The following is a 12,121-nucleotide window of genomic DNA, read 5'->3' as shown; positions in this document are numbered from 1 at the left end:
CTCTCCTCTCCTCTCCTCTCCTCTCCTCTCCTCTCCTCTCCTCTCCTCTCCTCTCCCCTCCCCTCCCCTTCCCCTTCCCTTCCCTTCCCTTCCCTTCCCTTCCCTTCCCTTCCCTTCCCTTCCCTTCCCTTCCCTTCCCTTCCCTTCCCTTCCCTTCCCTTCCCTTCCCTTCCCTTCCCTTCCCTTCCCTTCCCTTCCCTTCCCTTCCCTTCCCTTCCCTTCCCTTCCCTTCCTTCCCCTTCTCTCATCTCCTCTCCTCTCCTCTCCTCTCCTCTCCTCTCCTCTCCTCTCCAGACCTACACAAATCATGATTTTGCTTCCAGTAAGTTATTTTATAACCACAATGAAATGAATTCACTGTCTGAACAAGGAAGAGGATTCAGAAAATTTACATTTTTCTGATTCCTTATCTAGCATCTTGCTCCGTGAGAAACTTCAACTTACTTTCTTCCACCTTGATGCTGTACTGAAGGTTTGTTTTTCTTCTTCTTGACATATTTGGACATTCTTCTTTATAAAGAGCCCCTTAGCTGAGCTATACATCATGAAAGTGGAGCCGTGCATTGCTATTAGGGAAAGATTTGGTCTTCCAAGATATTCTCCTATTTGACTTACTGAAAACAATTTGTGTGAACATATCTAAAAAAGTTCTCCATCTTTCTTTCTGTAGGAATAATTAGTGAAGAGAAAATTTTCAGATTCTTCTATCCCCTATGGACTTTTTTACTATCTCAGTTTCTTCTGCTTTAATGTATATATCCTAAGTCTTAAAATTTCCAAAGTTTGCAAATGAAGGGTAAACACACTTGACTACCTATTCAAAGAACAAGCAATTACTTTAACAGCAGCAAATAAATTTTAAAAAGACTTTTTTTTTTTTTTTTTTTTTTTTTTTCCCCCAAACATGCAATTAATGACTACCAGGATCCACATTTTAATGATTTTGACAAAAAATGTTCTTGGAATTTTTTGGCAAGAGAAAAATGCACCTAAATAAGAAATATGTTATCAAAACTTTCTGTGTTAAGTCCCTCTGGTTTGCACATTTCAATGTGCTCCTTATGGCTTAATATTTTGAGCTGTTTCAGTTTTCAATTTCTGTGCTAGTGGTTTTTATTTATTTTTGTGGACATGACAGACAGTTGGATAGACTTGATTTACCATCCCTGTCACTGGGACTGCATCTTGCAGAGCACTTGGACCGCAGCAGCCCATGGATTTCACTAGCAGTAAATCCTCTCCCGAACTGGACCTTATGGTTCTCTGGTCTAACTTCTACGGAACAATTCTGGATACACTTTGTCACAATTTTTTATGGTTCTCAGCATGGAAAATGTAAAAGAACTCAGTTACTGTCCCTGTGTCTCTTTATTTAATGTGTCAGCTTGGTAGCCTTGCCCAGGGCTCACTGAACAAGAGAACAAGAAGTGACCAAACGTCCATCTCTCTCCAACAGTGACCAGAGGAGAGGCTGTTCAGGGACAACATCTAAACCTGACTTCTTTCCATGGTCTCACAGCACTTCCCAGCATCCACAAGTGCTGGAATAGCAGCAGTAGGTACATTGCTGCCCAGCACTTTTAGCATCTTCTGTTCATTAATTTGTCTGATTCCTTTTTGAACCTGCTGATGCTGTCTCGTCAGCCTCCTGCAGCAGTAAATTTTACAAATTCAGTACCTGCTGTGTGTAGTAATACTTTCTTTTGACTGTGTTAAACTGATATTTTAAAAACTAGTTTCAGCAAATGCCTCTTAGTCCTTGCATTGCAGGATTTGATAAACAACTGTTCTGCATTCAACTTACCTGCTGGCTTTGAGAGTTTGTAAAACTCAGTTATGGTCCTCTTCCCCAGGCCGATAAGCCCTGGTATTAGCAAGTTGAGGAAAATGATTCCTTTCCCCTTTTTGGAATTTTTGAGATCACATCTGTGCCCAATTTGGGATGTGCAGTGCAGGAAAGGCATTGATGAGCTGGAGGGAGTTCAAAGGAGTTCTCCAAAATGGTGGGATTGGCATGCTTGCCTTGTAAGGAGAAGCTGGAGGAGCTGGACTTGGTCAGCCTGGAGCAGAAGTGGCTTTGGAGGGACCTAACAGCTTTCTGCAAATATTTAATAAGAGTTGTTGGTTGATGAGAAGCAACAAACACAATTGCAACACAGGAAAAATGACTTGACATAAGGAAACATATTTAATAGTGAGGGAGGTCAGAAACTGGAACAGAGAACAGAGGGGCTGTGGAGCCTCCATCCTCAAGAATTAGCTGGGTGCAGAACTGCAAAATCCAATGTAACTTTGAAACTGGCCCTACTTTGAGCAGGGTTGGGCCAGATGATCTCTGGAGGTCTGTTCCAGACGCTCTGTTCTGTCATCTTTTTTTCCTGGGACATTTGAGCACCACAAGGAATTTTTGAAACATAGTGAATGATACCTGTTCTGTTTAATATCTTTATCAATGTTCTGTTTTGATCGGTTCTGTTTAATAACTTTATCAATGATCTGGATGAGGGGAATGAGTATACCCTCAGTAAGTTTGCAGATGACACCAACTTGGCTGAAAGTGTTGACCTGCTGAAGGGTAGGAAGGCTCTACAGAGGGATCTGGACTGTCTGGATCTATGTGCTGAGGCCATTTGTATGAGGTTCAACAAGGCCAAGTGCTGGGTCCTGCACTTGGGTCACAACAACTCCAGGCAGTGCTACAGGCTTGGGGAAGAGTGGCTGGAAAGCTGCCTGACAGAGAAGGATCTTGGGGTGTTGATGGACAGCCAGCTGAATATGAATCAGCAGTGTGCCCAGGTGGCAAAAAGTGCAACAGCATCCTGGCTTGTATCAGGAAGAGCGTGACCAGTAGGACTAGAGAAGTGATTGTATCACTGTACTCAGCACTGGTGCGGCCACGTCTTGAGTACTTTGTTCAGTTTTTGGTCCCTCATCACAAGAAAGACACTGAAGAACTAGGGAGAGTGCAGAGGAGGCGACTAAGCTGGTGAGGGGTCTGGAGCACAAGTCTGATGAGGAGCAGCTGAGGAAACTGGAGCTGTTTAGCACTGAGAAGAGGAGGCTGAGGGGAGACCTTATCACTGTCTACAACTACCTGAAAGGAGATTGTAGCATGGAGGGTGTTGGTCTCTTCTCCCAAGTAGCAAGTAATAGGACAGGAGGAAATGGCCTCAAGTTGTGCCAGGGGAGGATTAGATTGGATATTCATAAAAAATTCTTCCCGGAAAGGGTTGTCAGGCATTGGAACAGGCTGCCAAGGGAAGTGATGGAGTCACCTTCCCTGGAGGTGTTTAAAAGGTGTTTAGACAAGGTTCTTAGGGACATGGTTTAGTGCTAGGGTTAGGTTATGGTTGGACTTGATGATCCTCAGGGTCTCTTTTAACCAAAATGTTTCTCCCATTCTGTACTTTTTAGGAAAGTGAGGCCAGCAAAGTGAGGTGGTGGAGTTGCTCTTTATGTGAAAGAGCAACCAGAATGTATTTGACTCTACCTAGAGGTGGATGAAGAAGGGATTGAGAGCTTATGAGTGAGAATTCAGGGGCAAGCTAAAACAAGTGACACTGTTGTGGGTGTTTACTACAGGCCACCTGATAAGGAAGAGGAAACTGATGGCTCTTTCTACAGACAGCTGAATGTAGCCTCACAACCACAGGCCCTGGTTCTCATGGAGGATTTCAACCACCCTGATATCTGCTGTAAGGACAACACAGCTGAGCACACACAGTCCAGCAGGTTTCTACAGATCATTGATGACAACTTCTTGACACAGGTGGTGGAGGAGCCAACAAGGAGAGATGTGATGCTGGACCTTGTCCTAACAAACCGAGAAGGACTAGTTGGAGATATGAAGACTGGGGGCAGTCTTCACTGTAGTGACCATAAGATGGTGGAGTTCAGGATCCTACGTGGAGGAAGCAGGGCAATAAGTAGGATTACAGCCCTGTATTTCAAGACATCTAACCTTGGCTTCTTCAAGGTCCTACTTGGAGCAATCCTATGGGATAGGGCTCTAGAAGGTAGGGCGGTCCAAGAGAGATCCTTTAGTATCTTTTTCTTACAGGAAAAGAGTCACCAGTATAGAAACACTGCCCCAGTTCCTCCCCAGTCAGGCTGGTTTTCTCTCTACTTTTCCTTCTGTTGCTTTATTGGTGACTTCCCTTTACACAGTCACTATGTTTTCCAGCAGCCTCGGCAGTGACCCTGTTGCACTTTAACTTGGCTGTCTGTAGCCCCGGCTGCTATGCTAATGCTTTCTGATTTGTATTCAGATTGAGTCTGGCATGTCCCCAAAGATGTGCTGTTCCAATCAATGTACAAAAGGGATAAGTCATCCTTACCCCTCTGCTCTGCTGCTAAGCTTTGATGTTCCATTTGTGTTTGCCTGTAAGCCTTATGCAGCATCCCTAAAAATCTGAGTCTTCAGAGCAGAAATTCCCACATTGCTATTTAGACTGAGGCTTCACCAGGAGGTCCCAGTGGAGATCAGAAATCCAATGTGCTGGGGCCTTGTAGGCATCTGCTGACTTCACAGAGATCCTTGAGATCACACCACTCATACTTCCCCCAGAAGCATAAACCGGGGAGCTGGATGAGCACTGTTGCACCTGGGTTAGACATTGCTGTGGGAATTGGTGAGCTGGGGGGCAGGTTTCAGCTGAGCAGGAACAATGTTTTTGGCATATCAACTAGCATTTCTACATAGCATGAACATTGTAGTGTGTGGACGCACCCAAAGAACCCAGGTGAGCTTGAGTGTCTCTGCAGTGTGCTCCGTTGGGCAATGTGGACATGCTTACTGTCTCTGTTTGACAGGCAGAGGCTGCAGAGAACTTATTTGTGTATTACTTCCACAGTTATTTTTACAAGCAGAAGACAAAAGATGGATTTCGCAGGGCTTCTTTTTGTTTTGTTTAGAGCTGTGGGAAATAAAAGATCCAGGGAGACTGAGGGCCAGATTCTGAATCCATTTACACCACTACCAGACAACCGTCTTGACTTTAGACATGAGGGACTTGAAGGAATTTTGGACATGACTGAATTCCCATTGTCAGGGGACACTCAGAACAGTGTTTTATTCATACAGTACCCTTTTCTTCTGATCATCAAGGAGTTTAGGAGAAAACTGCCATCAAGCCTTAAGGTATTTGTCTTGTTAAATAAACATATAGTGTGAAAGTGCTCAGTTTTAAAAGATACCTTTATAAGCAATGGCTTATGCTGAAAACAAACACAGAGAAAAATCACAGTTGTGTAATCTTTGCTACAGAGAGGACTTTGCAACTAACCATTCCATAGTGAACCCTTTCCCCAAGCTTGCTGATATGCAGCCATGTAGAAGATACTCAAATACTTCTCACAGCCCGATTAGCCTAAGGCTTGTGATGAGAAGACTTTCTGTGCTTTCAAGGTAAAGAGATGAAACAACACAATAAAAACTATATCCCTTCCCCCACAATTTTGCATTTCTCTGGTTCTCCAGTGAAAGCTTCTGGCAGAGTAGTTTTACCTCGAGGAAAAGAATAAATCATTGAAGTAGGTTAAGGATAGAAACTACAGCATAGAGTGCAGGATCACTTTGAAACCAGAGAAAGTGAAAAAAAATTCAGGCACAGCACTTGTTTGCTTGCCTGAACTGGTTTCACTGAGAATTCCCTGATGAACATGTTTGTGTTTACTGTACCTAATTGATAATCAACCAACATAACATCTATTCCAGGCTGGTGTCTGAAGTGTCACATTAGTTTGTTGTGTTTCTTTGACCTTAATTTTAATTAAATGTAATTGTTTTGGCTGCTGCTTAAATATAGCTGGTATGTTCCAATAAATCACTTTTAGATATTTCATTAGTGGTGAGCACTGAAAATTAAATTGAACTCAGGATGAAAATGTAGCTTGACTCTTTTAGCTTGTGCTTACTTAGCCAGAAGGAGTTACAGGGTGGGAAAATATTTGAATGGATATTTTATTTTTGAGTGATGGACTCGCAATCCACAGAAACCATGACAAAGATGTGTGGAAATAGTATTGTAGCTGGAAATTTACCTCAATGAGGGTAGCTATGAATGTGCAACCGTTCGACTACAGCTAAGCATTCTTCAAACTGGGATTCTAGTAAGCAATTCAGACGGTAATCTCCTCAAGTGCTGGAGTCTGGGGTCCTTCCAGGAATCAGTCTTGAAGAAAATATTTAATATGGAACTGCCATTACTAGTAAAAGGGAGAGGTGAAAACAAACTGTGGCTCTTCCCAGAGGTTTGCTCCGAAGCCTGCTGAAGTTACCAGATGTGTGCAGGTAACGTGGAACTGTTGTTTCTTCTTCGTGCTCTTCAATGCACTGTGTTGGGGCGCTCATTGAAAGCTTTACTGTTCAAAGTCTTCGTACTCTCAGTGTGATCCAGTAGGGCATGCTCTGATATATTATAATATCAGCAAAAAGCAGAGTGCTGCATCAGCCTTAGCATTCTCATTAAGATAGATGACCTTACAAGGACAGGCCATTGAGAAGACCTCGTCTTAATCCCACTGCCTCCTCATGCTTTCACTGTACTCACCTTTGCTTCGAAACTACTCATTCCTTCAAAAGTTCAAGGGAGAAGTTAATAGGAAGGAAAGTTCTTCTGATTTGCTTGCAACTTCACTCAGCCTCAACTACATCTCTTCCTTCAAGGCCTATGCTTAAATCTCCTTATTGCACTTCCTGTGCTCACTATTCTCCCATCTCCATTCCCACTTTCCCGCTTCTGAATTCCTGTTTTCACTCATCCTTCTTGATCCTCCCAACACATTCCACTCCAGCTTCATCCCATAACTGTTAGGTGTGCTACTCACATTATTTTCTAACTACAACCAACAGCTCCTTTTAGAAACAGAGAGTTCAGTCTTTGCTTAAAGTCAGACTCTGCTTTTAGGTCTGTCAGTGGGATCTGAAGAACACATCAGGGCTGTGAATTAAAGGCTATTTGTAAACTTTTGCTTGTTTAAACTTTGAGCCAAGTCTACTTCTTCTTGACACAGTGGTTTCAGCAGGATTGTTCAGTGGACAGGATCTGTCCTTTCAAAGGCTGATATTCAAAAAAGGACAAAGTGATACTGCTGTGACAGACATATTAGCCTTCTCTATGGTTACTTTTCTTTAAGACTCAAAGCTCTTCAAGGAAATGGATAGTTTTCTATGAATTTCTGCAGTGCGTAGCATAATGAGCTTAAACTTTTGGGTTAATAAACATTACTGAAAAAAAAAAGCATTTTAAATAGTAATAAATGTCATAATAGATTTTTGTAAGCATCTGGAGGAAGGAGTAGAATAAATTCCTACTCAGTATAAAGCAGGTTGGCAGAATCAGGTTGTGTTCTAGTCATTGGTGAGAGTGATTGTGTTGTGTTATGTGAACTAAGTTTAATTTGGTGTCCAGAAGAGAGATACTTCTTCTCCTGGTATAAGTGTTTTGGAAAACTTTAGGCTAATAAGACAAAAGCTAAAAAACATTATGTCAGGAATAAGTTCCAGCAACTCAGTAACCAAGGTGATATTAATAACATAAGCTAAAGGAACTGTACATGAGGCGGTTTTTTAAAACCCACTATACTCCTTTCTTTATTCAAAACAGAGGTTTAATTGGTTGCAGTATAGCTGAATTGAGCCAATAAAAGGTATAATTGATTATAATCCCTATATAGCACTAATAGCAGTCATTTTTTATTGTATTGGCAGCCAAAATTGCATTTCCTCTCTGTCTTAGGTCACTTACCATCCAAATGAGCATTCGTTAATGGAACCAGATCATTAGTAGCTGCTTTACTGATTTCCATGTCACTGCTTGAGTGCACATTTAAATGTACACGAAATGTGCAGGCTTGGCTTCCTGTGCCACCTGAATATGAAGTTCTCTGCATTTTGACAAACTGCTCATTTTGCAGCTTCCAAAAGAACTGAAAAGAAACTGCTGACCACTAACTAAGTTAGTCTAATTACCTTCACAGAAAAGTTGGATCTTTGTTATAGAAAGGAAACTGACAAAATAGAGGACAGCTCAAGAAAATATGACCGGGATGTTCCTATTTTTTAGGAAGGGACTCTGTTTCATGCAGAAATACATATTACAAAATTTTTCTACGTAGAGTACAGATGTGAGGAGGAAATGGCTCCTTCTGGACAGATTTCACATTTCATCTGTACCCAAATATACATGTGACAGAGATGTTTAAAACTGAAATTCTGTTTTTCATACCTAGTGAAACAGATGAGAAGCAGCTCAAGATGTACTTACAGGTTCAGTGTCTCTGGTGTGGTGCCCACTACAGCCTTACTTGTACCCTGGGTCTGGTGCATCCCCTGGGCTTGGCATCAGTTGCCAATAGGCAACACGCAACAAATGCGTAAATGGATGTGGATAAAATTTAGGGAATTTGAATGTGGAAGAAATAGATGGTCTCCATCCTCACATGAGCACACTTCAAACAGGTTTACATTTAACAGGTGAATGACTAAGGTACAGCGGAATTACCTGGCTTGCCAGAAATCACAAAGACCTTAGAAATATCTGTTTTTCCAACATGTGTCTCTTGGATGGCAGTCCAGCACCAGAGTCCCAAGATCTGTTTTCCTTTCCTTCCTTCCTTCCCTCAGTGAGGCAACAAATTGATAGCTGGCACTGAGATTATTTTGTATCAACTCATTATGCACTAATAGTGCTCTGAGTATGTCCCCAAAGGTTAAACCATTGTACCTAGACCTTTGGTGCAGTAAGAAAGCCCTATAAGAAATGCAAAATTTTAGGACGAAACTCATTCCTTTTGAGCACCATAGAAGATGTGAAGTTTTTTATGAAGCAATGAAGATGGAGGATTACATCACTATGTACAAAAGTCTGGGATCAGTGTCTTGATCTGATGAAAGCTTTCTTCAATTTGAGCAAGTATAATAATTTGATGTATTTTTCACATTTCTTGCATTGAACCATCTGTTAGTTAGCCATCGCAGCCGAGATAGTGATACCTCATACTCCTTTCCTTACAGTGGTGTTCACAATGAAAATAAACAAACCAACTTCTTTTATTCAAATGCTGAAATAAACATCTGAATAGCTCTGTATAATTACTTAAACAGTAGGAGAGATGGCACATACTTCATACTGACACTGAATTTATTGAAGACTGTCTAGAGTCTTCTTTTGACTAGATTACATAAAATCTCAGTAGCTCTTTGTTCCCTCTAGTTTGTCTGCTTTCCTCTTAGCATAAAATCTCCCACTGTTCTCCAGTACTGCCAAGACCTGAATTGGTTTTATTGGAGTGAACAAGATGGGAGTCTTTTAGCCCAGAATGAATTCACAGAGTTTAGACTGGAAGGCAAAAGGCATAAGAAAATTCTTAAGCAACTCACAGGGGATTTTTCCTCACTCCCCCTCCTGCAATATAAGATTATATGTGACATTTTTAGTACCGTCCACACACAGTTGTATTACATTATAAGGGATGTAGATAATAGATAATAGGTAATAGGTAATAGGTAATAGGTAATAGCTAATAGGGGTTTACTTTTCATTTGTAGGTTACTATCATGTGCTGACAACAACTCTCTACTGAAGGGTTAAAATGTGTTCAAAATAGGACAGGATTTCTGCTTCTTTAAAGCTTGACTGTGTGAAATTCCAGGCAGGTCTAGCTTCCAGGGCCTTTGAATTTTTCATACAATTTTCATTTCTATTCATGATTTTCTATGAGGAAAGGGGTTTGAAATGTGACTCTCTCCTTGAAACTATTTTATCTGTTCATCTTTCTTTATTGATTATATCTCTTAAAAATGTGGAGCCATTACACAAAAATTGTCAGATTGGAATATCCTGAGTATACTCAGGATGTGTTAATGTGCAACATGCATTTAAATCATTTTTTATGGAGATCAGGTACCTTTTTCAAATTCATTAATAAGCAAAAGAGTATGGAAAATGTCACTGGAGATTTTCTTTTGTAAGAACATTTATTGTTCTGCAAGTATATGAGGGGTATGCATAAATGGGAGTGACAATGAAGGCTGTTTCTTTCTATGAATTAGCTTATGTCCTCTCAAAATTGTACCATTTGCACCTTTCTTCAGCTACAGACAGTCCTGAGTTGTGCATAGATTTATGTAGAGCACTGTGTAGTCTGTTGGAAGTGATACTCATAGTGATGGTTAGGTGGCGACCTGTGGGTGAGAGAGCATAATGCAGGTACTGTTAAGTGATTTAACTTTCTGCTTCATTGCTTGTGTTGATTGTGTGCATATGAACTATAGCCACTTTAGAACACATTTTTGTTTGTTTTGTTTTTGATTTTTGTTTATCACTTTGTATATTTTAGGCTGTTTCACACCATGTTCAGAAGAGTAAAATCACATTGCTGATCATTGTGTTTTTTTAATGTACCTCATAGAAAAGATCCTTACTTGATTAAACAATAATCTTGTCTTCAACTCCCTATTCTGTTTCATGGAAATGGAATGTGATTTAATTCCCTTGAGGTACACAGGCTGCAAGTTGTGTTGTATAAACTATATGGAGCTTACATTTATATAATGCATTTATTTAAAATGCTATTATTCTCTTTCTGCTTCAGTCTTTCATGTTTAGGTGTTTTGTGTGTTGTTCTTTTGGGTTTTGGTTCTGTTTTCCCCTTCACTTTTTATTTTTTTCCTTTTTTAAACAATTCTTTTTCTTTTTTTTTTTTTTTTTTCCTTCCCCCACCCCGATCAGTAGAGCACAATGATTTATGGTATTTCATATACAAAGATGTCTTCTGGTTTCATGCTTTCAGTTAAAATAAAAGGATTTCCCATTTATAGTCACATTGAAAATATCTAGAGTGTATACGAAGGACAGCAAAACATGTTAAAGGTTATTCTATCAAGTACTGTGAAAATGAAACCAGATATTAGATTGCTATCTGTTGAAGAAAAGGCTCATATGGTCTCATGTTCTGGTACTTCTGAGAGCACTTACCTTGCTGTGGAAATGTCCAGTGCTGGACAGTTGACAAAATTCACTGGGTTTTGGCTCTCCTCTGTTTTTCTTGCCTGCTTGCCTTCTCTTAATTTCTCTTTCTCACTCTCATTCTCTCTTTTCTCTCCTCTATTTTCTTCCCTCTTTCAGCTGACAGCAAGTGGTTATATATGCATGTGAGTTTATTTTAATTGTGTATATATTTAAATATAGCTATATATATGCATGTATATATATATGTGTATACACGTCTTTGAATAGGGATGGGCGTATATGGGTGAAGAGGCATATTTTATGCATTAAAAAAGATTCATCTTATTAGAGTGAATTGACTCTTTAAAGAAAAGACTTGAGGAAATGTAACAATTTAAGTGACAAGTTCCAGATGACACTTGGGTAACGAGGAAGAGGGAGTTTAGGAGCACCCTGATCACTGCCAGGGCTGGATTTTGGTATCAGTTCACCAAAGGCTTTACCATGCTCAGTGGTCACTGCTTTACCTGCTTTCACAACTTCTGCCTCATTTCCTCCCACTATGTATGCACAGGAATAATTCTGGATAGACCTGAGTTTGCATGAGGAGTGGAAGGAATGACACCTTTTCTTCTGTTGCTGGAAGGAGGCTGGTCCTTCCCCCTGCCCTCATCCTTTGGTCACTGGTAATGGTTCATTTCTACACCAAGCTGGGGTCCAGCAATGGTATTTAACCATTTCATTGTTTTATGAAATAAATGAAAGGGACAACAGAACAACCCACTGGTTACTGCAGGCAGCCAGGAAGAAGGATAAATGAGAATCATAATTATCCTGAAGGGCCAATTATGGTCCTCAGAAACATTATAAATGTGTGTCATAAAAGCCATAGCATTTTTTAACCTGGCATGTTAAAAGGACAGCTATTTATAAATTTGTCAATAACACAGAGTCCTTAAGAATATGAGAGTGGTTTTCAGATAATAAATGAAATGTATTTCACAGTGGCCACCTCTGTTTTCCACATAAATATTTTATGATTCTAAAATGCATCCATATCATGATTAAATAAGTGAACCAAATATCAGCATTTGGCTAAAAATATAGGAAGATAATATACTTTCTCTACAGAAGTCCTACAATTTTTTTTTAATCTATTTTTAAGCTAA

Source organism: Streptopelia decaocto (genome assembly GCF_964273445.1).
Source record: "Streptopelia decaocto genome assembly, chromosome: 1".
Taxonomy (NCBI): Eukaryota; Metazoa; Chordata; class Aves; order Columbiformes; family Columbidae; genus Streptopelia; species Streptopelia decaocto.
Note: the sequence above shows the minus strand (reverse complement) of the source record.